General features: G+C 39.2%; 1 long non-coding RNA gene across 1 annotated transcript; it reads left to right on the forward strand.

The window, feature by feature from the left end:
- The first annotated feature begins 12,832 nt into the window (after positions 1-12,832).
- LOC145660269 (uncharacterized) lies at positions 12,833-14,676 on the forward strand. Its single transcript, XR_014126516.1, has 3 exons — positions 12,833-12,963; positions 13,096-13,128; positions 14,296-14,676. It is a non-coding gene; the product is annotated as an uncharacterized LOC145660269 (long non-coding RNA).
- The last annotated feature ends 9,298 nt before the right edge of the window (positions 14,677-23,974 follow it).

Raw genomic sequence — 23,974 nt, forward strand, 5'->3', positions numbered from 1 at the left:
TTGAGGAGCTGAAGACAGACCTGGTAGCTGTGAAAGAAACACACCACTAAAGGTGGCAGGTTATGGTGAGACTGATGAAGACATGAAGACCCATATGAGGATGTTGCCACGGATGCCTCAACAGATGATGAATTCTAGACTCCATCCTGTCCACTGCACTTACCACATTTATTTGAAATCTGTATGCCTATATAATACATGTAATGATGTTTTTTATCCTTGTCTCTTTGTAGCTAGGTTGTTTGGTTGGGTGTTCTTTATGGCTATAAGAAAATTTTTTAAATGTATGCTAACCTTTTTTCTTTTCGGCAGTAAGTACCTTTGCGAAGATGCGATCAAAACATTGTGTTATAAAACACATTTTTGGAATAGCCCCTGTAAAACCACATGCAGGTTATATTGGGGCTACAATTCTGCACTTTTAAAAAATCTATATTTAAAAAATAATATGCAAGGAAAAGTGTTTGCATAACTGCATAGCCTTAGTACTGAAACAACCAGACTAAAGATAAGCTGTTTTGTTGAACATTGTATTGTGATCAATAAGCCTAACTTTCAGTTACAATTATATAATTTCTTAAGAATGTATTATTTGTTGTTGTTGCTTAAGTTGTATTTTGATCCTTAATGAGTGTTCAAATGACTGAATTATAACCAACACAGAGCGAGTGAATTGTACCTACATGAAAGGATTACTAATTAATGAATATATAGTTTACATGTATATGTTATATTTACTTTATTTATTGAGATTTTTTAATCTGAGCCAGATAACAAAATGATAGCATAAAGAGGGGGAAATGATTTTAAAATGTGATAGTGTGATTTCTGATATGAGACTATAATGTCATTTCAGCTGCACTTTTTTCGTTGTTCTAAACAGCCACTGAACAGAATTTAGCGCTCGATTATGTCATAATGTGTGTCATTCTATTTCTGATCAGTTTATTGAGTGGATTTGCCGATGACGATCATTTTAGACAAAACATCAACAGAGACTACAAACAATTCTTCACGCATAAGAGGTACTGAGAAACGAAAACAAAACGTAAGTAGAATTTAGTTTTTATCTACAAAGGCAGATACTAAATATTTGATAACGGAATCGTATTATAAACAAGTAGCCAATATGCGAATTTTAAAATGAGAACACACATTTTAATGATAGAGAACTTTTGACTGAACGGAGAACTAATTAGTGGGCTGATAGTGAGCTCCCCGCCCCACTAGTCACGTGGTACGGCCCGCCGCCTGCAGTGGGAGTTCATGGTCTTGTGTGAAAACCACGACTATGTAGTCACACACCACCCTGCAGCGGGTTATTCTCCTAATGTCTGTGTGTGTTTAAACCCCGGTTGGTGTGTGCGTCCTTGTCGGTCTGTGTTCTCGCTAATGTTCACGTACGTGGTGCATTTTATGGTTTGTAAGCTGTGTTCAACGTTGCTCATGTTCATCTTGCCTGTTTCGTGTGAGCGCCACTGTGTTTCGTTATTCGTGTTCTTCTAATAAACGTCTGTCTACGTCAAGGGAGTTTGTTTAATTTAACGGACCGCACAAATATTTTATAAATGCGGAATAAGTGAATAGAGAATGAACTAAATAAATGGGACGTAGCTGAAAATATTCGCGTAACCGAACTCCATTAGATGAAATACGTTGACTGAGACAAGGGAAAGTGACTTCTGCGCTTGTTTTAGAAAAGCCTCTGTAAGACCACGAGTGTGGCCATTATGCACTGTCGGGACAACAGACAACCTTTGTTTCACATTTATTAACATTTGTAGAAGAAATTGAGCTACGGGTGGCCATTTGTTCTGTTACATAATAACTGTATATAAAACAAAGTCTACAGGCGTTGATTGCTCATTTCCATATAGAGATATGAAACTGGGATACAAAAGTAATCTTGCGCACAAATGCAGCATGTAAAATAAGTTTTGTTTGTAGAAAATTGTGTTGTAATCAAAGCCTAATATTCATTTCAAATGCAATTATTTCTTAGGAATAAAGCTTTAATTCTTAAAAATTGAAGGTTTTTTTTTGTTGTTGTCCAAAAACACATGCAAACTGTTATGACTATTTAAAAGAAAGTAAACAGCTTTATTATTGTTCAATACAATAGAGCTTTCTTCTGCCCGTTCTAGATGCCAAGGGACAAGTTCATTAATATCATTACCAGAAGTCACCAGAGCCATAGAGACCCTGCTACCATTGCTGGGTTTAAGCAGCATTACTCGGCCAATCTGGGAGAAAGTGTAAGTGTCTAGATCATTTTATACTATAATTTTAATGATTTATATAGACTGTATCCACAGTTTTATTTATTTAGCCTTCACCACTTTCCTGGACTTGTACAGATGGTAGTCCAAAATATGCTGTCCATTAGTGGAGTTTCCACTGCCCAGGTGGGGTCAATGGATGATTCATTTCCTTTACAATTCATCACTGATTATTTATCACTTCTCACCCAAGAAACGGGGAGGACTGTAAGGAGGTTCGTACCATCCCGAGCAGAACTGCTGAACACTTTATGATCACAGAGTCAACGGGAGAGATTTGCTCTTTGGGACCACAGCGCCCATGTAGAAGGTGCAGATGTATTTTCTTGCAAAAATCTAGCTTTCCATTAAGAACCACACAGTAGGACATGATGTTTGTTCACTTTAAATATGTGCCTGTACTTTATTATGTAATTGCATTTGTATTAATTTTTTGGGGAAAAAAAACATCTGTAGATGTAAGAGAGGATCTGGGTGGAGTAGCAGAATCTATTACAGAGGCAGTTAAAGTGGAGAACACCCCAGCTGGTGAGTAGCATCAAAGCACCACATTAATAATCAGAGTTTACATACATCCACTCCATGGACACCAGTTTAAAAATTCTACTTTTTATTTCAAATATAAAGGCTCAGAATGCAAGAAGTTGAAGAGAGTACGCATCTTCTTCAGACGAACATGGCAGGCTATAAAAAGCACTTTGTCCTGTGCCAGGCGCTCCAACAAAATTAGCCCTACTCTTTAAATGTTCCCAGCTCTTTTTACCAATTTATTTTGTATTTCTTTTTTCCCTTCATTTTCCCCAACCTGTCTTTTCATTTTCTGAAATATTTTTTTGACTTTTTCATTTATTTTTGATTAATAAACTTTACTTCATGCAAAGATATAGTCTGTTTGCATTCTGGACCGTTTAATCATATTTTTCATTCTAAGACCAGCCAGGTTATAATTCTAATTCAGCCAAATACATCTTGAATGATTCAACTCACTTTAATAACATTTTTAGATTATCACATATATGTACAGTTTCATGTCACTCAGCATTAAGAGAGAATTTCACACTCACCTTTAGTGAGAGGAAGTACAGTAAAGAGAAAACACAAACTGAGCATGCTTGTCTCTATGGAAACACCATTGACCTCCCAGCACACACTGACAACTCTACACCCAGATCTCCACTACCACTGTGGACACACACTGATTCCAGAACTCTCACAGCATTACTTCAGTACTCCAGACCCTAATGTCCACCCAGCAGAGAGGAACTGGGAACAAATGAACTTGGCCAGAGCTCTTATGTTTCTTTTCAAGTTCACATCACCAGCTTTACGGAGACATACAAAACCACACACAGTGCCATCATGTCCTTTGACCTGTGAGGACTCTGGTTGTTTCTTCTTTTGTAATGTATCCCACAACCCCACACTGACCATGATGCTGCATCTGTGAAAGACACAGGAGACACACATGCTCATTATAAAGCAAAGGGGGTGGAGTCTGATGTAGAGAAGAGAAACAAACAGATATATTATCCCCTCACTCTTATTCTCAAACTCTTCCTTCTAAGTTTATAGTTTTAAAATGCAGTTTATAGAGTTAATCACCTCAAAGCTTGCGTACATACACATTTTTGCATTACTTTTTCATGGCTTGATATATTTTATGTTTGCACTACCTTATGATGTCCTGTGTACTTAATATTTTATTCATTGTATCAAATTTGTTTTATTGGTAAATATACTTTGAACTATTATGCACTGTCACTACAGAATGCTGTCTGCTTTATGTCTCCAGAGTCTATAAGCATGCAAACACACACATACACACACACACACACACACATTCAAGAATTTCTAGATAGTGAGAGGACCTGCTTTTTGTTTGCTTTTTCAGTTTCCACATCACAATAATTTGTTGTGGACCATTGCTTATGCAGAAAAGTTCTTTAAGATTTTTTGTGAGTAATATGAATTTCTGGATTTACTGAATGAGTCAAAAACAAACAACAAAAACCTGCATTACTCACAATAAGAACCTATTTGAACTTTGATAAACTCCATTAATCACCCTTTGAACATGGACATGGTTTGGTAGTACATGAGCAGTCCCTTTTCTCAGTGAAGTACTGACATCTCTCCTCACAGTACACAATATTCCCCAAATTATCAGTAACCAAACCAGTCCTACTCATACTAAACCTGTTTTGTACTAAATTAAATTCAAACTGGACCTGCCATTGAGCCTAGACCCTGGAGCCTAGTCCTAGTTTTAGTCTGTGTTTAAAACATCATCCTTTGTCCCAATTTCACATTAGAATAGACCCAGCAGTCAGAGTTGTGCTGTTTTGATTATTACACTACACTTTACAGAATAAATGTAGTATTTTGTACTATTTCTAGCTAGAAACCACTGATAAGCCTGTCATGGCTTAAGGCAAAAAATACACTAGAAGAAAGTTGAGCTTGTGAGTGTGTGACCACAGCTCAGCTGCAGAGGTGCAGAAGCAGCACGGTTGTCACTTCTGGTCTAAAATGGGCTTTAGACTCTGATCTGGTACCCACTGCCCACTGGTTGGAACTGTGAGAAATGAAACCACAGCAGACGTCAGACATCCTGAGCTCTCAGACCAGAACAGTCTCCTCCTTCTTCTGGGGCGTTCATAAGCTGTTTTGAGACCAAAATGTTTATTAACTTTAAAAACTGCACATATTCACATTAAGATGCTATACACTTGTCGTAGTGAAATGAAATGACCAAACAACACTGAGGGAGGTCATGTTGGGTCTCACCCCCTGAGCTTCTACATCGTGTGTCTATGGCAAAGGACGGAGCCGCTTAACTAAGAATGAGACCGTCCTCACTGACAATGTGAGAATATCTGATAGATCACTGACTGATAAGGAAGAAAGAGGACATACCACATGACAACTTACAAAACCGACCGCATCTCTATATTTGGTGTGTGTGTTGTGTTGAGGTTAGTTTGTCAGAGTTTCATTTGAATACACTTCCTCTCCACTATAAGTGTTCTTGTGAAGTCATTCAGTAGACTGTATTGAAGAGTGTGTATGGTGTGTATCAGCAGTCCTGCTGTAGCTGTGTGTAGTGTGTGTAACTCAGTAAGAATGCAGGTGTGTGTTTATCTGCTCCTTGTGCTCCACGCTGCTGATGGTGAGTGTTACCTTCTCTCTACAGGTGTTGTCATCCTCACACATTCATTTACACAAAGGTATTTATATCTGGGATCAGCAGAGAGCAGCAGCTAACCACTTACCCCAGATTCGGTCTATTGACCAATAAATTTTGCCTCTAGTTTAGAACAAAAGATGTTAAATGCTAACGTTGCTAACAAACACTGGAAGTTAACAGCAACTAAAATATTGTCTTCGTAAATACATGTCCACAAACTTCTCTCAAGCCGGTCAAACAGCATCCAAGTGTTAATAAATATCTCCCAGACTAGTCGGTGTGTCGTATAACTCACTGTGAACTAGACAAGTGAAGAAACACGTCACCGGGAAGCGACCTGGATGAGGTTTGAGGACATGTAGCTCGATATCTGACTTATTTACAAATCCTATTAGCTATCATTGCTGTTGGCTTCCAGTGTTTGTTAGCAATGTTAGCAGCTTTTGTTCTAAAGGAGCAAAATACGGACTCCAAACATGTCTTGTCCACCCGGGTTAAGGGAGAATAAAGTAAATTTGTTTCTTCGCCGACTTGTCCCGTTAAGTGGCACTGAAATCTGTGCTGTTGAATGATATGTCCAATATAGAGAATTGTGTTTAATGTATTGAAAAAATGTGTTTTAGAAATACAAAATGAGTGTAAAGGAAAGGTGCTTTTGGTTTAGTATAACAGGTCAGGAGATGGGCTACATGAGTTAGTGGTTTCAATTATTGTGTCACATGTCCCAGTTTTTGTCTTGCAAAAAACTGTAATATCACAAAGACAGTCCAGTTTCCCAGCAAGCACCTCTTCCTCCTAGCAAACTTGGAGCACTGTTTATCAGTTTAACAATACATAACTAACACTGTCTCTCTCTTTCTTTCTCTCTCTCTCTCTCTCTCTCTCTCTCTTTCTCTTTCGCTCTCTCACTCACACACACACACACACACACACACACACACACACACACACACACACACACACACACACACACACACAAAAAACATGCACAGCTGTTGCAGGATGGCCAGATCCACATCTGAAGGACTTGGAGAAAGACAATTTTACACACACAGTAAATGTACATTCAAAGTGATACTTGTAGCTGCAAAAACACCCCCTCCCACAGCCTGCCCTGCTCTCTCTCTCTCTCTCACACACACACACTCTCTCTCTCTCTCTCTCTCTCTCTCTCTCTCTCTCTCTCTCTCTCTCTCTCTCTCTCTCTCTCTATCTCTCTCTCTCTCTTTCTCTCTCTTCTTGTTGGGTGTTTGGGCTTCAAGCTCTCCTATGTTGTTCCTCTTATCTTAGAGGCTTACAAAAATTTACAAATAAAAATGAACAAATAAGAAAAAACTAAAACCATAGAGACAGTACAGTTTGCCAGTATGCACCTCTTCCTTCTCACATATGTATTGCTAAACTTGGTGCACTTTAGCAATACATAACACACACACACACACACACACACACACAGACATGCATATGCGCATGCTTCCTTTTTGGGTTCGTGATCTTGAAATTCTGCTGTGCTGTTCCTCAGAGTGGTGTGTGAGCAAAATGTTTACTTCTTTCACACACCCACGAAGATTGTCAAACAGTCTCCAAATCCTCATCAGTGACAGTCATACAGCTTTGAACTTCATGGTTTAATCAGTCAAACACTAACTGACTCTGGCAGCATAAATTCACTCCAGTGACTCCAGTTTAAAGACTTTTCTTATTTAGTCCCAAGTTATTCTGATGCCACCATAGTCATAGCTACCAGTTTACAGATATGAGAATTCCCAGTATGCACCTCTTCCTCCTGACATATGTATTGCTAATCTGGTTGCACTGGGTGCTACGTGTGAAATGTGCTCACTTGTTTATTTCTGTTTGTGTTATTTATTCCTCATTTGTACATCAATTGGCCAGGAGGCTTAGACAGCCCATGCTGGGGGTTTTGTCTTTTTACAGTTTTAATTTTATTTTGTTGTTGTTGTTGTTACAGTGCAGTGCACACTAGCCTACAGCCTCAGTTAGTTACTTTATAGATATCCACCATCATCAAACAGCTTTTGGCAGCTTTAACAACAAAAAGAACAAAGTAACTAAGAGAAAAGGTGAGAATGTTTCTACTTCCTGTGATAACTGTTGGGTTGTGATGACATTGTACTGTTTACATCCAAAGTGGTCTTTACTTTGGTGACTCCTTTAGTGGTTCTGTTTCACAACTTCTCTTAAGTAGTTTTTTTCTTAATAGTATGAAAGCTACAACATAGACTGCTGCATTCCACCTGTACTTTATGAATAATATGAATATCAGACCATCCTCATGTTTACCTGATTAAATGATCAATGTTTATTTTGATCAGCATGTAGTCTAGAGCTCTTCCTGTCTGATCTGTCTAATATTTGCTAAGCTACACATTCAGTTTGGTCCTCTGATCATTAAGTGCAGGAGTGAAATGATGTGTCCAAACAGTGCTGAGGGGGATCACTGTGTAGCACTACTTCTTACTGCAGGATCACTTTACTGAGGATGGGGACTGAACACTGGGAAGCTCAGGAGGAAGTTATGACACTAGAAAGACACTGTTTCACTGTTAGATTTAGTCTGTATGTGAGAGAGAAAGAAGTGGAGGAATAATTTATTTTGCACTTGAACACACTTCCTCTCTACTGTGGATATTAGTGGGTGGTGAATTTCAGTGGAGTTTTATTGAGAGAGTTGTAGAGTTCCAGGTCATAGTTGTGTGGTGATTCCCACAGACAGACTGTAGTCTGGGCTGCAGTTTTCAGAGTGTTCAGTACACTGTAGTTTTGTAGAGTGTATAAGATCTGTAGCAGCGTTACTGCTGTCGCTGTATGTAGTGTGTTGTGGAATGCAGGTGTGTTTTTATCTGCAGATGTGTTTTTACTTCCTTTTTGGTAATGATGTGCATACGAAGTCCTGTGAAGCGTTTGAGGTTCTTCCTTATTGTACTGCTGAAGGATTCGAAGCTTTGGAGCATTGAAAGCTGGTGACAAAACAGCGACTCCTGGCGGTTTTCAGAAATTATAGCAGCCATAGATTCAAAACTGCGCAATACAACACTCCACCGCCTTCATATTTCATTTAAAAAAATGATCAGTAATGATGTTTAGTAATTAAATTCTGCAATAATTAGTTTAGAATCATTGTTTCCCTTTTTATGTGAAAACATAATACAAAACTATACTGGGAGACAACAGGTTGACATTATGAAACATTTACTTTTGGCTTCTATAATTTGCACATTTCCAATTTTTTAGTAAAATGATAAAGCTTCCAAGTTATAGGACAGTGCCAAACTTATGAAACAGTCTCAAGCTCATCCTGTGTATCTGTGATGTTTGAAGCTTCAAACATGATTAGTCACATGTTATTAGTAACTTTAGTGGTAATAGTAACTTTAGTGGGAGGGGAGGGGAGGAGAAGGAAGGAGGGAGGGAGTGGAGAGGTAGAGTGAGTGAGAGGGAGGGAGGGAATGAGGGAGAGAGAGAGTGATTGAGAGAGGGATGGAGGGAGCGGGAGTGAGGGAGGCAGAGAGGGAGGGGAGGGAGAGAGACAATCTATAATCAATATAATCAGACATTTAAATCATATAACTTGATGGTCATGCATCCATCATACCAGCATATATTGGGAAATCTCTTAGTGATTTCCAGTACCATCATCAGTTGGCTGGTACCATCAGTACCATCAGGTGACTGGACCTGGAGCAATTAAGTATGTCATATATAATAATAATAACGGAGTATGTCATATTAAATATTAATTAGGCCTTTATCTCGTGTGTTTCTGCAGGCTGCAGTTTGGCAGAGAATCAGAAGACAGACGTCATCACTGCATACACAGGAGACTCAGTACTGCTGCCCTGCTCCTGTACTGACCCACACGCCAAACCTGAGAGTTTCACCTGGAAGAAACACAACACAAGCAGAGACGCATGGGATGTGATCTCCAGTGCGAGTGAACAGTACAGAAACAGAGTTCAGCTGGGTACTGTTCCCTCTCCAGGAAATCTTTCTCTACTCATATCACACCTGACTGAAGAGGATGAGGGAGACTACAGCTGTTATCTTACAAACCAGCAATATAAATACATCAGACTCACCATTAAAGGTAAAACACTGTTTTTGATCCAAATCCAACTGCAAATGATAAATCCAGCTTTAAGGTTTTCTTATGTATCCACACTAGCAAAGTCTTGGTTGTCTGAGTTACTTGTAGACTTTCTGCTGTCATATTTGTTGTTGTGCTGTCATCTGTGCACATTACCAGTAACGTTTAGTTCAGTGATGGTCAAATACTCCTTTAATTGTAACAAATATCTTGGGCAGTTCAAGTAAAAATGTCTCAGGTTTTTAACACACATGCTTCTTTGTTTTGGTTTTTCTGTTCCGACCCCTCGTTTGGTTTTCCTGTCACTGTTTTCATCTTTGTCTAGTTTGCATTCGTTAATCTTTGTATAAATATCCCTTGTTTTAGCGTCTTGGTTGTGGGTCTTTGAATGTGCTTTCTCTCGTCCTCCCGTGAGTTTATTGTTGTTTGGTAACATTATTAGCCTGCTCGTTATTCAAGTGTTTACTGTTTAACTTCCTTCTTGGTAATGATGTGCAGACGAAGTCCTGTGAAGCATTTTAGGTTCTTCCTTATTTTACTGCTGAAGGATTCGAAGCTTGGGAGCATTGAAAGCTGGTGACAAAACAGTGACACCTGGTAGTTCTCAGAAATTATAGCTGCTTTAGATTCAAAACTGCACAGCATTATAAATAATACAACACTCCACCGCCTTCATATGTCATTAAAAAAAATGGATGATCAGTAATGATGTTTAGTAATTAAATTCTGCAATAATTTGTTTAAAATCATTGTTTCCCTTTTTATGTGAAAACTTGATACAAAACTATACTGCTTTCTCAGGGCTTTACCATTCTCTTAGCCTAGCTTTGGGTTTAACCTACTAAATGTGCGGTGCAGAGATTGGATCCTTTATGTAACCCACCTATTCTGTCTACATTGCATTCTGGCAGTGTTAAAATCACAATGCAAGAGGCAGTATTGGATCCTTTACTGTAATAAACATAAGTAGCCTAATGAAAAAATTACATATGTGATCATGAATGATCAAACATTAGAAACAGAATGCTAAAATAACAAATTGATTTTATCCAATGCTACTTATAATTATGACTGAGTATAACTTGAGCAATTTAAGGTTAAGGGCCTTGTTCAGGGGCCCAACAGTGGCAACTTGGTAGTTCAAGAATGTGATCAGTAGCATGTGTTGTATGTGGCACTTGGCTTGATATTAAGATTTCTAGTGCTTCCACACTGATGCTCTATCACAGAGTTATACATATATTGTTTGATCTTTCTGTGACTGGTAGAATGGTGTGGCATTAGAGATCAAACTACATTTTATTAGTAACAAAATAAAACACCTTATTTATAGACCAGGCCAGAACACTTTCAATTGAGTGTCATGACAATCATTGTCAAAGCGTTCATTTATCACAGTCATATGGGAGTTTTCATTTCAGCCTCTCCAGCCAGTGTCAAGAACAGAAAGGTACTACGTGGTTTGAGGTGTTCACATCTGCTCAGTTTTCCTAGTAACCTCATGTCCCGCAACCGCCCTCAGTCCGTGATTGCAACTCCCGTCTTCCCCGGCACAACCTCACCAGATCCTCATCACCAGTTTACTAGTGTCATCTGTGTCTCATCTTTGCTACACTATTTATTCTCTCTGGTTTCGTTCACTCCCTGCAAAGTATTATCGCTGGTCTATCAGCATGTACTGAGCAATTCCCTGGCGTGTGTATATCTGGCCATTACCCTCGCCTCTTTCACTTTACAATTGTTGCTTATTCCGCTACAAATAAAACTCGGCTGTCCACAAGCGTCTGGCCTGTTCTAAGATGTCACCCCTCACTTGGTAAGCAACAACTAATTGTAACGCGGGAGGGGTGGAGAGTGAACACTCGTGTGAAGTGACGACGCCATAACGAACCAAACTGATTGAATAGAATGAATAATAAGTTTAATAATCAACAAAGACTAACAACACATTATAGAATGAAGAACAAACAGGCTAACAGAAGAATAATAATATGAGAACAGGATGAGGGCGAGAAATGAGCAACAAGGGAATACAACATTAAGGGAAGACTAACGGAGAACAACAATAATAAAACATAACAGTGAGCATAAAGACAGACAAACGGGAACAACACAGAACTGGGCTACATAAGATGAACAAACGGTATTGGTCATCAGACCCGATTTTTCTCTGGGGGTATTGGGGTGGCTATAGTGGCCATCCTCATTCTCAGCCGACTCTGTCTGCTGGGGGGTCCCGTTATGTTATTTTAACTGGAAACATATTTAAAACTTAGGTAAAAAAACAAAACAAAACAAACAAAAAAACAACCTATAGCCCTTGAATGAAGTGTTATGTCAACTAATCAACTGATAGTATTGTGTTATGAAGAGAAGACTGTATGACAGCTGTCTGTCAGAATCAGCCTTTATAAAAGTGTATTTAGGTTTGTGTTAGCTGTTATGAAGGACTTATGAAGACCACTCTTAACAAACATGTTAGTAAATTTGAAATGTAGATTCTGATCAAATATTAAAAAATTGTTAAATTGGTACTTAATATCAAACAAAGCTCAAATTGTTACCTAAATGGAGCAACCAATTTGCTCAGTTACACCTTATAACTATCATTGTTATAAGGATAGTGAATGTCATTAGAACAATGCTAAAAATCATATAATATTAGAGTAAATATTTATTAATTTAACAAGCAAATGTGGTGGAGTATGACAGTAGGGTGTGTTTCTACAGGTTGAGTATTAAATCAGTATTAAATTGAGCAATTAAAAAACAACAGGGAGACAAAACACATCACTGCACACACAGGAGACTCAGTACTGCTACCCTAGTACTGCTAGTACTAAAGCAGTACACCATCTTATGCTAACAAACACATCTCCCTCTCCAGGAATCTCAACAACAGAATTTACATCAAGATTTGATGGCAAAACAAGTGCAAAGGCTCCAGCTGACGCTTCCACTACTGACAGTGCAAAGACTCTGACTGACGGTAACATGCATTTACTGCATATCAACATGGTCTCCTAATATCTTAAAAAGCAATTAAAATGCATGCTGTGTAAAAACACAAACACTAACACGCACACAAATACACATAACATTTGTATAACGTTTGCCTTCAGATGTCCAAAACCCTGCTGGTGATCTATCATATATCCTCATGACTACTGTTGTGGGAGCTGTCCTCCTCCTGCTGCTGGGTCTCGTGGGGGTCTTGTGCTGGAGATACAAAGGTACACACACACACACACACACACACACACACACACACGCATGCATGCATACAAGTTGTGGGTCACACTGTCTGGTTTTCTAATGTAGTCCAGAGACATGGACAAACGAGGCTAAGAAAGGGGCAAACAGAAGAGAAGAGAGAGCAGGAGACACAGGTGAATGCTCACATACCATCCACTGTAACATAAGAAAAACAACCTCCACATCATTACTGGCACATGTCCTTCAAGGTCAAATCTTCCATGGTGTGTGTGTGTATGTGTGTGTGTGTGTGTGTTTGTTTACAGGATTGTTTTGCTGTGCTTTGTTCACATGTTCAAGTGAGTGCTACTTTGTATCTGAGGGGGGTTCAGATGATACAATACAATTAGTACAATATAGTTAAAATAAAGGATCACATATATCACATACAGCACTTTTTTATGGTTTTAAATTTTTTTTAAAGGAAAACCATCTTTGGGAAACACAAGTTGTGAAGTTCAGGTTTTGTTGAAGCAGTAACAAATACCTGAGCAGAGGGTTTTATACAGATAGTGTGTGGCGTTCCCTAGTTGTGTGGGGTCCATGGTGAGTTTCTGATACAAAGCAGCTCCTGATACACTGATGAAAGTTTTTGATTATGGCTGTTGTGATCTCTAGTTTGAAATCATTGGAGATGGTGGTGTCTAGGAAGCTCAGACTCCACATCACTTACTGTACTGAGTTACAAAGGGAGATGAAATAATAGCAGTCCAACATGACTAATCATATCAATCACTGTTTTTGGTAGAAATTATATTACTACATGGTAAATAATTTACCAGTAGGTGTGTAATTGAATAATTAATTGAAATGGGTGTGTTCAAAATAATAACTGTGGAGTTCAATTAGTGAGGTCATTCCTTCTGTGAAAAAACAGATGTCAATCAGGTGGCCTTTGTTTAAAGATGAAGCCAACACATGTACATGCATTTCTCTCTGAAAATCTGAAAAAAATGGGTCGTTCCAGACATTGTTCAGAAGAACAGCATACTTTGACTAAAACTTTGATTGGAGAGGGGAAAACATGTAAAGAAGTGAAAATGATGTAGATCATCAAATATCTTCTCAGTAGCTACTTTATAAGAAACACTGAAAACATCTAGTAGGAGTCCAGTTAGAGACGACATGTCATATATTTCTGATAATGTATAAGAGGCACTCCATGTTATCTGAACATATAAGGTAGAATTTGAACAATTACGATTTACTTTTTAGACTGCCATCAGTCATAAAACCAAATCTTGAAATCAATGTATTATTGTGGTGCAGTTAAATCTCATGCATATCAGCTGCAGCACTCAGGCTGCTGCCCTGTTCCTGCACTGATATACCCACCAAAGCTGAGAGCTTCACCTGGTATAAATACAACACAAACAGAAACACATGGGAAGTGATCTCCAGTGAGAGTGAACAGTACAGAAATAGAGTTCATACTTAGAACTGACCACACTTTTCTATTCTTGCAGAGGCTCCATATAAACCTGTAAATCTTACTCCAGTGGACACTGACACATCAAGTCCAACAGCTTCAACTAAACCTACTACAACAATGACACCTCCAAATGGTTAGAAGTTATTAATTTCATCAACTACTACTGATGGTAAGATTAATTTGTTTAATAGTATTCTCCAATCAACACCATAAAATGATTCCCCACTAAATACTACTACTATAACAATAATAATAGTAAGTGACATCAACAATTAATTTCTTAATGCAGGTCACTTCATATAGGATATATTTTGGGGCTACAATCCTGCACTTTTAAAAAATATATTTTTAAAAAATAATAAACCATTTGAAGCGGTAATGAATGGAGCATTTAATTCTGTTTCTCCAGTTGCTCAATTTCATAATATAAGCATATATTATGCAAGAAAGTGTTTGCATAACTGTGTAGCCTTGGTACTGAAACACCCAAGTAAAGATAAGCCTTGTTTTGTTGAACATTGTATTGTGATCAATTAGCCTAATTTTCAGTTAAAATTGTATAATTTCTTAAGAATTTATTATTGTTGTTGTTTAGGTTGCATTTTGATCCTTAATGAGTGTTCAAATGACTTTGGATTATAACGAATACAGAGTGAGTGAACTGTACCTATGTGGAATGATTACTAATTAATTAATATATAGTTTACATGTATAGGTTATATTTACTTTATTTAGATATTTTAATCTGAGCCTGATAACAAAATGATAGCGTAAAGAGGGGGAAATGATTTTAAAATGTGATTTATAATATGAGACTATAATGTAATTTCAGCTGCACTTCTGTCATTGTTCTAAACAACCACTGAACAGAATTTAGCGCTCGATTATGTCATAATGTGTGTCATTCTATTTCTGACCCCAGATCAGTTTATTGAGTGGATTTGCCGATGACGATCATTTTAGACAAAACATCAACAGAGACTACAAACAATTCTTCACGCATAAGAGGTACGGAGAAACGAAAACAAAACGTAAGTAGAATTTAATTTTATCTACAAAGGCAGATACTAAATATTTGATAACGGAATCGTATTATAAACAAGTAGCCAATATGCGAATTTAAAAAGAGAACACACATTTTAATGATGGAGAACTTTTGACTGAACGGAGAACTAATTAGTGGGCTGATAGTGAGCTCCCCGCCCCACTAGTCACGTGGTACGGGCCGCCGCCTGCAGTGGGAGTTCATGGTCTTGTGTGAAACCACGACTATGTAGTCACACACCTGCACCGCGTTATTCTCCTAATGTCTGTGTGTGTTTAAACCCCGGTTGGTGTGTGTATCCCTGTCGGTCTGTGTTCGCTAATGTTCACGTACGTGGTGCACTTTATGTTTGTAAGCTGTGTTCAATACTGCACATGTTCATCTTGCCTTTTTGGTGTGAGCGCCACTGTGTTCGTTATTCGTGTTCGTCTAATAAACGTCTGTCTACGTCAAGCGAGTTTGTGGGACCTGCGGCACTCGGGCCGTCACAGCTGTTTAATTTCACGGACCGCACAAATATTTTCAAATGCGGAATAAGTGAGTAGAGAGTGAACTAACAAAAGGAAACCTTGATAAATAAAAGGGGACGTAGCTGAAAATATTCTGGTAACCGAACTCCATTAGATGAAATACGTTGACTGAGACAAGGGAAAGTGACTTATGGGCTTGTTTTAGAAAAACCTCTGCAAGACCACGAGTGTGGCCATTATGCACTGTCGCACAACAGACAACCTTTGTTTCACATTTATTAACATTTGTAGAAGAAATTGAGCTACGGGTGGCCATTTGTTCTGTTACATAATAACTGTATATACATATTTAAAGTATACAGGCTCTGATTTTTCATTTCCATATAGAGATATGAAACTGGGGTACAAAGGTAATCCTGTGCATAAATGCATGTAAAATAAGCCTTGTTTTATAGAAAATGGTGTTGTAATCAAAGCCTAATTTTCATTTCAAATTCAATTACTTCTTAGGAATAAATCTTTAATTCTTAAAAATTAACGTTTTTTTTTTAATGTCCAAAAACATGCAAACTTTTTAAAAGAAAGTAAACAGCTTTATTATCGTTCAGTGACAATAGAGCTTTCTTCTGCCCTTTCTAGATGCCAAGAGACAACTTAATTACTAATATTATCACCAGAAGCAAGAAGAGTCATAGATACCCTGCTCCCATTGCTTGGTTTAAGCAACATTACTGTGCCAATCTGGAAGAAAGTGTAAGTGTCTACATCTTTTTAATGCATCCACAGTTTTATTTATTTTGCCTTCACATTTCCCTGACTTGTACAGATGGCAATCCAAAATATGCTGTCCATTAGTGGAGTTTCCACTGCCCAGGTGGGGTCAATGGATGATTCCTTTCCGTTACAATTAATCAGTGATTATTTCTCATTTCTCACCCAAGAAACAGCAGGACTGTAAGGAGGTTCGTACCATCCGGAGCAGAACTGCTGAACACTTTATGATCATAGAGTCAACGGAAGAGATTTGCTCTTTGGACCACAGCGCCCATGTAGAAGGTGCAGATGTACTTTCTTGCATAAATCTAGCTTTCCATTAAGAACACACAGTAGGATATGATCTTTGTTCACATTAAATATGTGCCTGTACTTTATTATGTAATTGCATTTGTATTGATTTTTGGGAAAAATAAACATCTGTAGATGTAAGAGAGGATCTGGGTGGAGTAGGGGAATCTATTACAGAGGCAGTCAAAGTGGAGAACACCCCAGCTGGTGAGTAGCATCAAAGCACCACATCAATAATCAGAGTTTACATACATCCACTCCATGGACACCAGCTTAAAAATTCTACTTTTATTTCAAATATAAAGGCTCAGAATGCAAGAGGTTGAAGAGAGTACGCATCTTCTTCAGACGAGCATGGCAGGCTATAAAAAGCACCTTGTCCTGTGCCAAGCGCTCCAACAAAATTAGCCCTACTCTTTAACTTTTCCCAGCTCTTTTTACCAATTTATTTTGTATTTCTTTTTTCCCTTCATTTTCCCCAACCTGTCTTTTTATTTTCTGAAATAACATCTTTTGACTTTTTGATTTATTTTTGATTAATAAACTTTAATTCATGCAAAGATATAGTCTGTTTGCATTCTGGACCATTTAATCATATTTTTTCATTCTAAGACCAGCCAGGTTATGATTCTAATTCAGCCAAATAAATCTTGAATGATTCAACTCACTTTAATAACATTTTTAGATTAGCACATATATGTACAGTTTCATGTCACTCACCTTTAGTGAGAGGAAGTACAGTAAAGGGAAAACACAAACTGAGCATCCTTGTCTCTATGGAAACACCACTGACCTCCCAGCACACACTGACAACTCTACACCCAGATCTCCACTACCACTGTGGACACACACTGACTCCAGAACTCTCACAGCATTACTTCAGTACTCGAGACCCTAATGTCCACCCAGCAGAGAGGAACTGGGAACAAATGAACTTGGCCAGAGCTCTTATGTTTCTTTTCAAGTTCACATCACCAGCTTTACAGAGACATACAAAACCACACACAGTGCCATCATGTCCTTTGACCTGTGAGGACTCTGGTTGTTTCTTCTTTTGTAATGTATCCCACAACCCCACACTGACCATGATGCTGCATCTGAGACCTGCCATTGAGAACACACTGGAGCCTAGTCCTAGTTTTAGTCTTTGTTTAAAGCATCATCCTTTATCCCAATTTCACGTTAGAATAGACCCAGCAGTCAGAGTTGTGCTGTTTTGATTATTAAACTACACTTTACCGAATAAAAGTAGTATTTTGTACTATTTCTAGCTAGAAACCACTGATAAGCCTGTCATGGCATAAGGCAAGAAATAGACTAGAAGGAAACTGAGCTTGCGAGTGTGTGACCACAGTTCAGCTGCAGAGGGACAGAAGCAACACGGTTGTCACTTCTGGTCTAAAATGGGCTTTAGACTCTGATCTGGTACCCACTGCCCACTGGTTGGAACTGTGAGAAATGAAACCGCAGCAGACGTCAGACATCCTGAGCTCTCAGACCACATTAAAATGCATACACATATCTAATACTTTTCTACCACAATTTAATCCACAAACCATATTTTTCTCACACCACTAATAGATTAAGAACACTGCTGTAAAAGTGGAGCCTGGATGTTATATTTGATGTATTCACTGAGCTGAGTTATTTCATGACACAAGTATTTACATGAAAGTAGGGTCATACACTACCATGACTGCAGACATTAGCATTAGTGTATTTATACAGCAGGAGACAAACAGGGAATATCTGGGAACAATTACTGGGAGGGGTAAGAGACAAAACTCACATGAGACACATGTCAAGGGGCAGAGCAGGGGAGGAGCTACGAACTAAAACATACAAAAGCACATGGAGACAAAGACGTACTAAAGCAATAACATGTAATTGTCTTCTACTCTTTACTACAGTGTAGCCTATAGAAACGTATACCAGGAAATATAGGACAATTATATTTTAACTATATTAAAAAGTACACAGACTTCATAAGATGGAATCATAAGAAATATTTAATCATTATTTTTTAAGCAAAATATTTTTCCAGTTCTACCTGAGAAAGTCAGCTTGCTTAAATAACATTTTATATTAACAAATAAATGTACAATTTAATGGAATTCAGCATTAAAAGAGAATTTCACACTCACCTTTAGTGAAGAGAAGACACAAACTCAGCAGCATTGTCACTATGGAAACACCACTGACCTCCCAGCACACACTGACAACTCTACACCCAGAACTCCACTACCACTGTGGACACACACTGACTCCAGCAGTCTCTCAGCAGTACTTCAGTCCACCTGACCCTAATGTCCACCCAGCAGAGAGGAACTGGGAACAAATGAACTTGGCCAGAGCTCTTATTTCTTCTTTTCATTTTATCATTAGCGGTTCTTTTTAGACTTCCCCGAACAGACATGGTGCTACATCATCCTCTGACTGCTGAGAAATCTTGCTGTCATTTCCTGTTCTGTGACACGATGCTTCATGATACAAACACCCACACTGCCCAAACGACTGCTTCTGTGAAACCATATTCAAGATACGCAAGTTACTCTGGATTGTCCAGGTGTTAATGACTGCATGCTCAGTGGTGGATGGTGCTTTGTCTTGGGTGTTATCTTCTCTCTTCCCTTCCTGCACACGATGCAGTCCCCCAGGGGGCTGTGGTTTCCAGTTGAGAGTATGCTGTACACAATTGACTGCTGATTGTGTTGACAGGATATAAAAACATGGTGCAGTGTGTTGATTGTAAAGCATTCCTGGGTACTGAGAAAGGCACTATATAAGGGTAAAATCATAATTTCTAGCAATAAATAGACTCGAAACAAAACAAAAAAACTGTGTGTGATCACTGCTTCACCCCAACAGTGCAGAAACAGTTGCTGCTTATGGTCTAAAAAGGGCTCTGGCTTTAATCTGGTAAAATCTACGCTTCAGTGTCAGTGCTAGCTCATTAGACAAATGTAGTCTAAACGTCATTTGTTATATATAAAATGCAAAATGGTATGTTTAATTTTTGTGGTTTGGACGCCCATGTTTAACGATGATCTCAAAGCATCTTGTGAATGCCCCAGAATAAAGTGTGTCTGTTCTGGTCTGAGAGATCAAGGTGTCTGACGTCTGTTGTGGTTTCATTTCTCAAGGTTTCACGCAGTGGGCGTCCACCAGATCAGAGTCTAAAGCCCATTTTAGACCAGAAACAGCAACTGTTTCTGCACTGCTGTGGTGGAGCAGTGGTCACACACAAGTTTTTTTGTTTCAAGTCTATTTATTGCTAGAGTTTTCTATGATATGACTTTACCCTTATATAGCGCCTTTCTCAGTACACAAGAGCAATCGGCAGTCAATTGTGCCCAATCTTCAGTCAACTGGAAACCACAGCCACCCGGGGGACTGCATCATGTACAGGAAGGGGAGCGAGAGGACAACACCCAGGACAGAGCACCATCCACCACTGAGTTCGCAGTCATTAACACCAGGACATTCTAGAGTAACCAATCAACCTAACCTCCATGTTTTTGGCGTGTGGGAGAAAGCACCCAGGAAACAAAGAGGAAACCTACGCAGACATGCAGAAACTCCTAAGACACCAATTCTGAAACGCAGACATGCTAACCACCAAGCCACTGTGCACAGTACTACATAGTGCAGTGTAGGCCCAGACTCAAAACAGCACAACTGGCTACATTTGAACTTGTAGTCCTACTGCAGTGGTAGCACCACCAGATGGCCATAACATTGTTAGAAAGTCAAGGGTCGGTACACAGAAAAACAATCCAAAGAACGTTCGGTATGCATAGGACTCTAGAGGCAATACTTCACAGTGTCCTAATGTTCGAGACAGGCTTAAATAATCAAGTACACAGGGGAGTTCAATATTCCGGTAATGACGATCTGACGTGAAGTTCATGATTGGTGGAGCCCTGGGTTGGGTGACAAACAGCCTGCTGGGTGCTGTACTGTGAGGAGGAATTGGGTGAAATGACACATATGGGCTGAATGCTGGAATATAAATAATGACCAAAGCAGATATTAACACACAACGATGATTTTTCTAATGCAAAGATGGTACAGATAAGTGTGAAAAGTTAATGGAGGGCTCAGACTGGAGAGACAACATTTCACTGAGACATAAGACAATAAGAAATGGCGTCCTTGGAGGGTGACACTCTACTTTGGTCGGGGAGGATCAAAAAGGGTAAAAGAAGATCCCAAATGTAAGGTCTGCAGTTGTTCTCGAGGCAACCCCTTTGTTGTAAACCATACTGGTGTCAATAAATACATCTTCTGTTTTTCTCTACCATCCTGAACGTTGCCTGTTTGAATGCTTTGATGTTTTGCATGACTCATCAGCTCTGTAAATATCTGAGCATCAAAGTTTCACATCCGCTATTACCCTCGGTCGTCAGGCATAGTGGAATGAACACACTACATGATCAAAAAACTGCTAGCTGCAGTTCTATGTGAAATGCATATGACTCCTAGTGCAACCACAAAAGTGGCCCCTTTCGAAGTTTTGATGGGAAGACCATTTGAGCCAACCAGGCCCCCTGCTAGCTGTTTGGCACACTCTGATTAGGTTGTACCCTCATTAAGAGCCACCAACTCTGCCCCATAAACCAACTGCCAACCGACACTGAGGAAAACATGGAGGAGCAATGCAATGCACCATGTGCCTCGGTGTGGTTTTGTCTGCATGCACAACTCCCACAACCCACCAATCCCACATCCCACCAATCACAATTTCAATATGTAACCTGTGACTGTCAGGTTGATCAGGGGTGAGGCACCCTGACAGATGTAACATACGTATGTCACAACAAGACTTTTCTAAGAGGGGCCTTTGTGAAGCTGTTATGTAGGGTGATGCCACCTGAAGGAGATCCGGCTAACAAACCCTGATTAGCTCCCGGCTTGTGGCCTCCCTCTGGTAGCTGTGAACTGGCGAGCCACCTGTTACTTAACCAACATCACATCAATTAACAACACTGGAGGACGCCACAACTGTACAATGAACAGGTTGGTATTTCCATGACCTTTCAATGCTAGGCTGCACACCATTGTCAGGATCTTCAAATATCCTCTGACAAATGGTTCCATTTAAAAACAGTATAATAGCTATTTTTAAATCATTTATCTTTGCTCTGTTGCCAAGCAGAGATTCTATAGACATTTTAGTTACTTTATAATGTTGTCAAGCAGGTTTTCTATGTTTGTTGTCTGCCAAAACTACATTTTTCCTCTTTTTTGTCACTCATGCTGTCTATATATTCTAAGCTCTGTGTGACAATAAGCTGGAGCACTTCTGAGTGCTTGCTGACTCAGTGTCCTGTGTGCAACTCAGGACTTCTCTCCAGGCACCTGAGGTTCACAAAGATGAAACCGGACTCCTCACTGAGGGTTGACCATCCAAATGCTTAACACACTGCATTGCGGGTAATAAGAATGCTCTGAATTTAAAATGCTCCTTAACATCTGTTCAACACTTTTTAAAAGTCTCAGGAAGCCAATTCTTTAGCTGCTCTAATTTCATGTGCTATTTTCATTAATAAGAAGAAAAGATGCCTTTGAACCGATAGTGAAATGAAATGACAAAACAGGGTGGTAAAAATATTTGGCGTGCATGTTGGGGTTAGAAGTTTGTCAAAATTTCATTTGAATACACTTCCTTTCCACTGTAAGTGTAGAACATTCAGTAGACTATGTTTCTAAAGAGTGTGTATGTTACTGTAGGTTACTATGGAGGTCAAGGCCTGTTTGATATTCAAAATGGATGGCAGAGATCCTCATCCTGGGAATTTTGAACTGTTTCCATCAGGTGTTTTTCACAGACTACACATTAACTGGGGGAACCAAAAGGTTGATGTGGGAGGGTCTGTTCTACTGACCTGCTCCTGGAGTGAACATCACATACCACACACTGTTAAATGGATCTTCAGAGAGAAAGAAATCTACCCCACTTACCAGACTCAGGGTTACACAGGCAAAGCTCAGCATCTTAAAGATTCTCCAGGAAATCTCTCTCTACTCATATCACCCCTGACTGAGGAGGATGGGGGAGTGTCCACCATACCTGTGTAAACACTGCAGTCCACTTCCTCCCACTGACTGGACTCTGGCTATCAGGTGTTTCCCTCTGACTCATGTTGCCTTTATCACTCCAGGACGGCACTGCCATCCTGTGGGAGAAACTGACTTGGAGAACCAAGATGGATGATGCTTCTCCACAAACTCTATTACACTGTACCGTCTCAACATGTCTAATTCCTACTTCTTTGTGTTATATTCTGTGCAGATGACTTTTTGACTGGGACAAATGTATAGAGAATAACATTTTTTTTAAAAGTTCTATCATTCATTCAGTGTTTTTGTTTTAGTCTTTCCAAGAGATGACATGGAGGTTTAATCATGAAGTTTGCACCTTGAGATGTAGATATCAGTAAAAGGACTGAATAAGGATAGCCTTTAGTAAAACATGTTCAGAGTTGTTGACCAATTGCTGTGGCAATACTTATGGGAGGTGAAAGACAGGCATGCTGGGAATTTTCACATTTGTAAACTCATTGCTTTGAAAACAGAGACAAAAGAAAAAAAAAATTAAGACTGCTTAAGAAAACTTTAAACTGGAGTGAATGTGACAGAAACCATACTGCCTGAGACAGTAGTGATTGATTGATTAAAACACAAAGTTCATAGCTGGATCACAACAGAACCTAAAGCCCACAAAACCAAAAAAGAAGCATGGACGTGTGTTTGTGTGTGTGTGTGTGTGTGTGTGTGTGTGTGTGTGTGTGTGCAAGCATGCATGACTGTGTTAGAATAGGCATGAATGTGTGTATGTGTTTGTGTGCATCAGCACTCGAGGAGCATATGTGAGGAGGAAGTATATGTAAGGAAGAAGAGATGCATGCTGGGAATTTTCACATCTGTCAACTGGTAGCTATATAGGCATATATGCATATACAGGAGCATGCATGTATTTGTGAGTGTGGGTGTGGGTGTGTGGGTGGGGTAGTAGTTGTGTATCACTTTGTATATTTAGGGTGTGTGTAAAATTATGTTTTTTCTCCAGGTCCTTCAATGTGGGTCTGGTCATCCTGAAGCACCTGTGTGTGTCTGTGTCTGTGTGTGTG

This window comes from Electrophorus electricus, chromosome 2 (genome assembly GCF_041902795.1).
Source record: "Electrophorus electricus isolate QZ-2024a chromosome 2, ASM4190279v1, whole genome shotgun sequence".
NCBI classification, from domain to species: Eukaryota; Metazoa; Chordata; class Actinopteri; order Gymnotiformes; family Gymnotidae; genus Electrophorus; species Electrophorus electricus.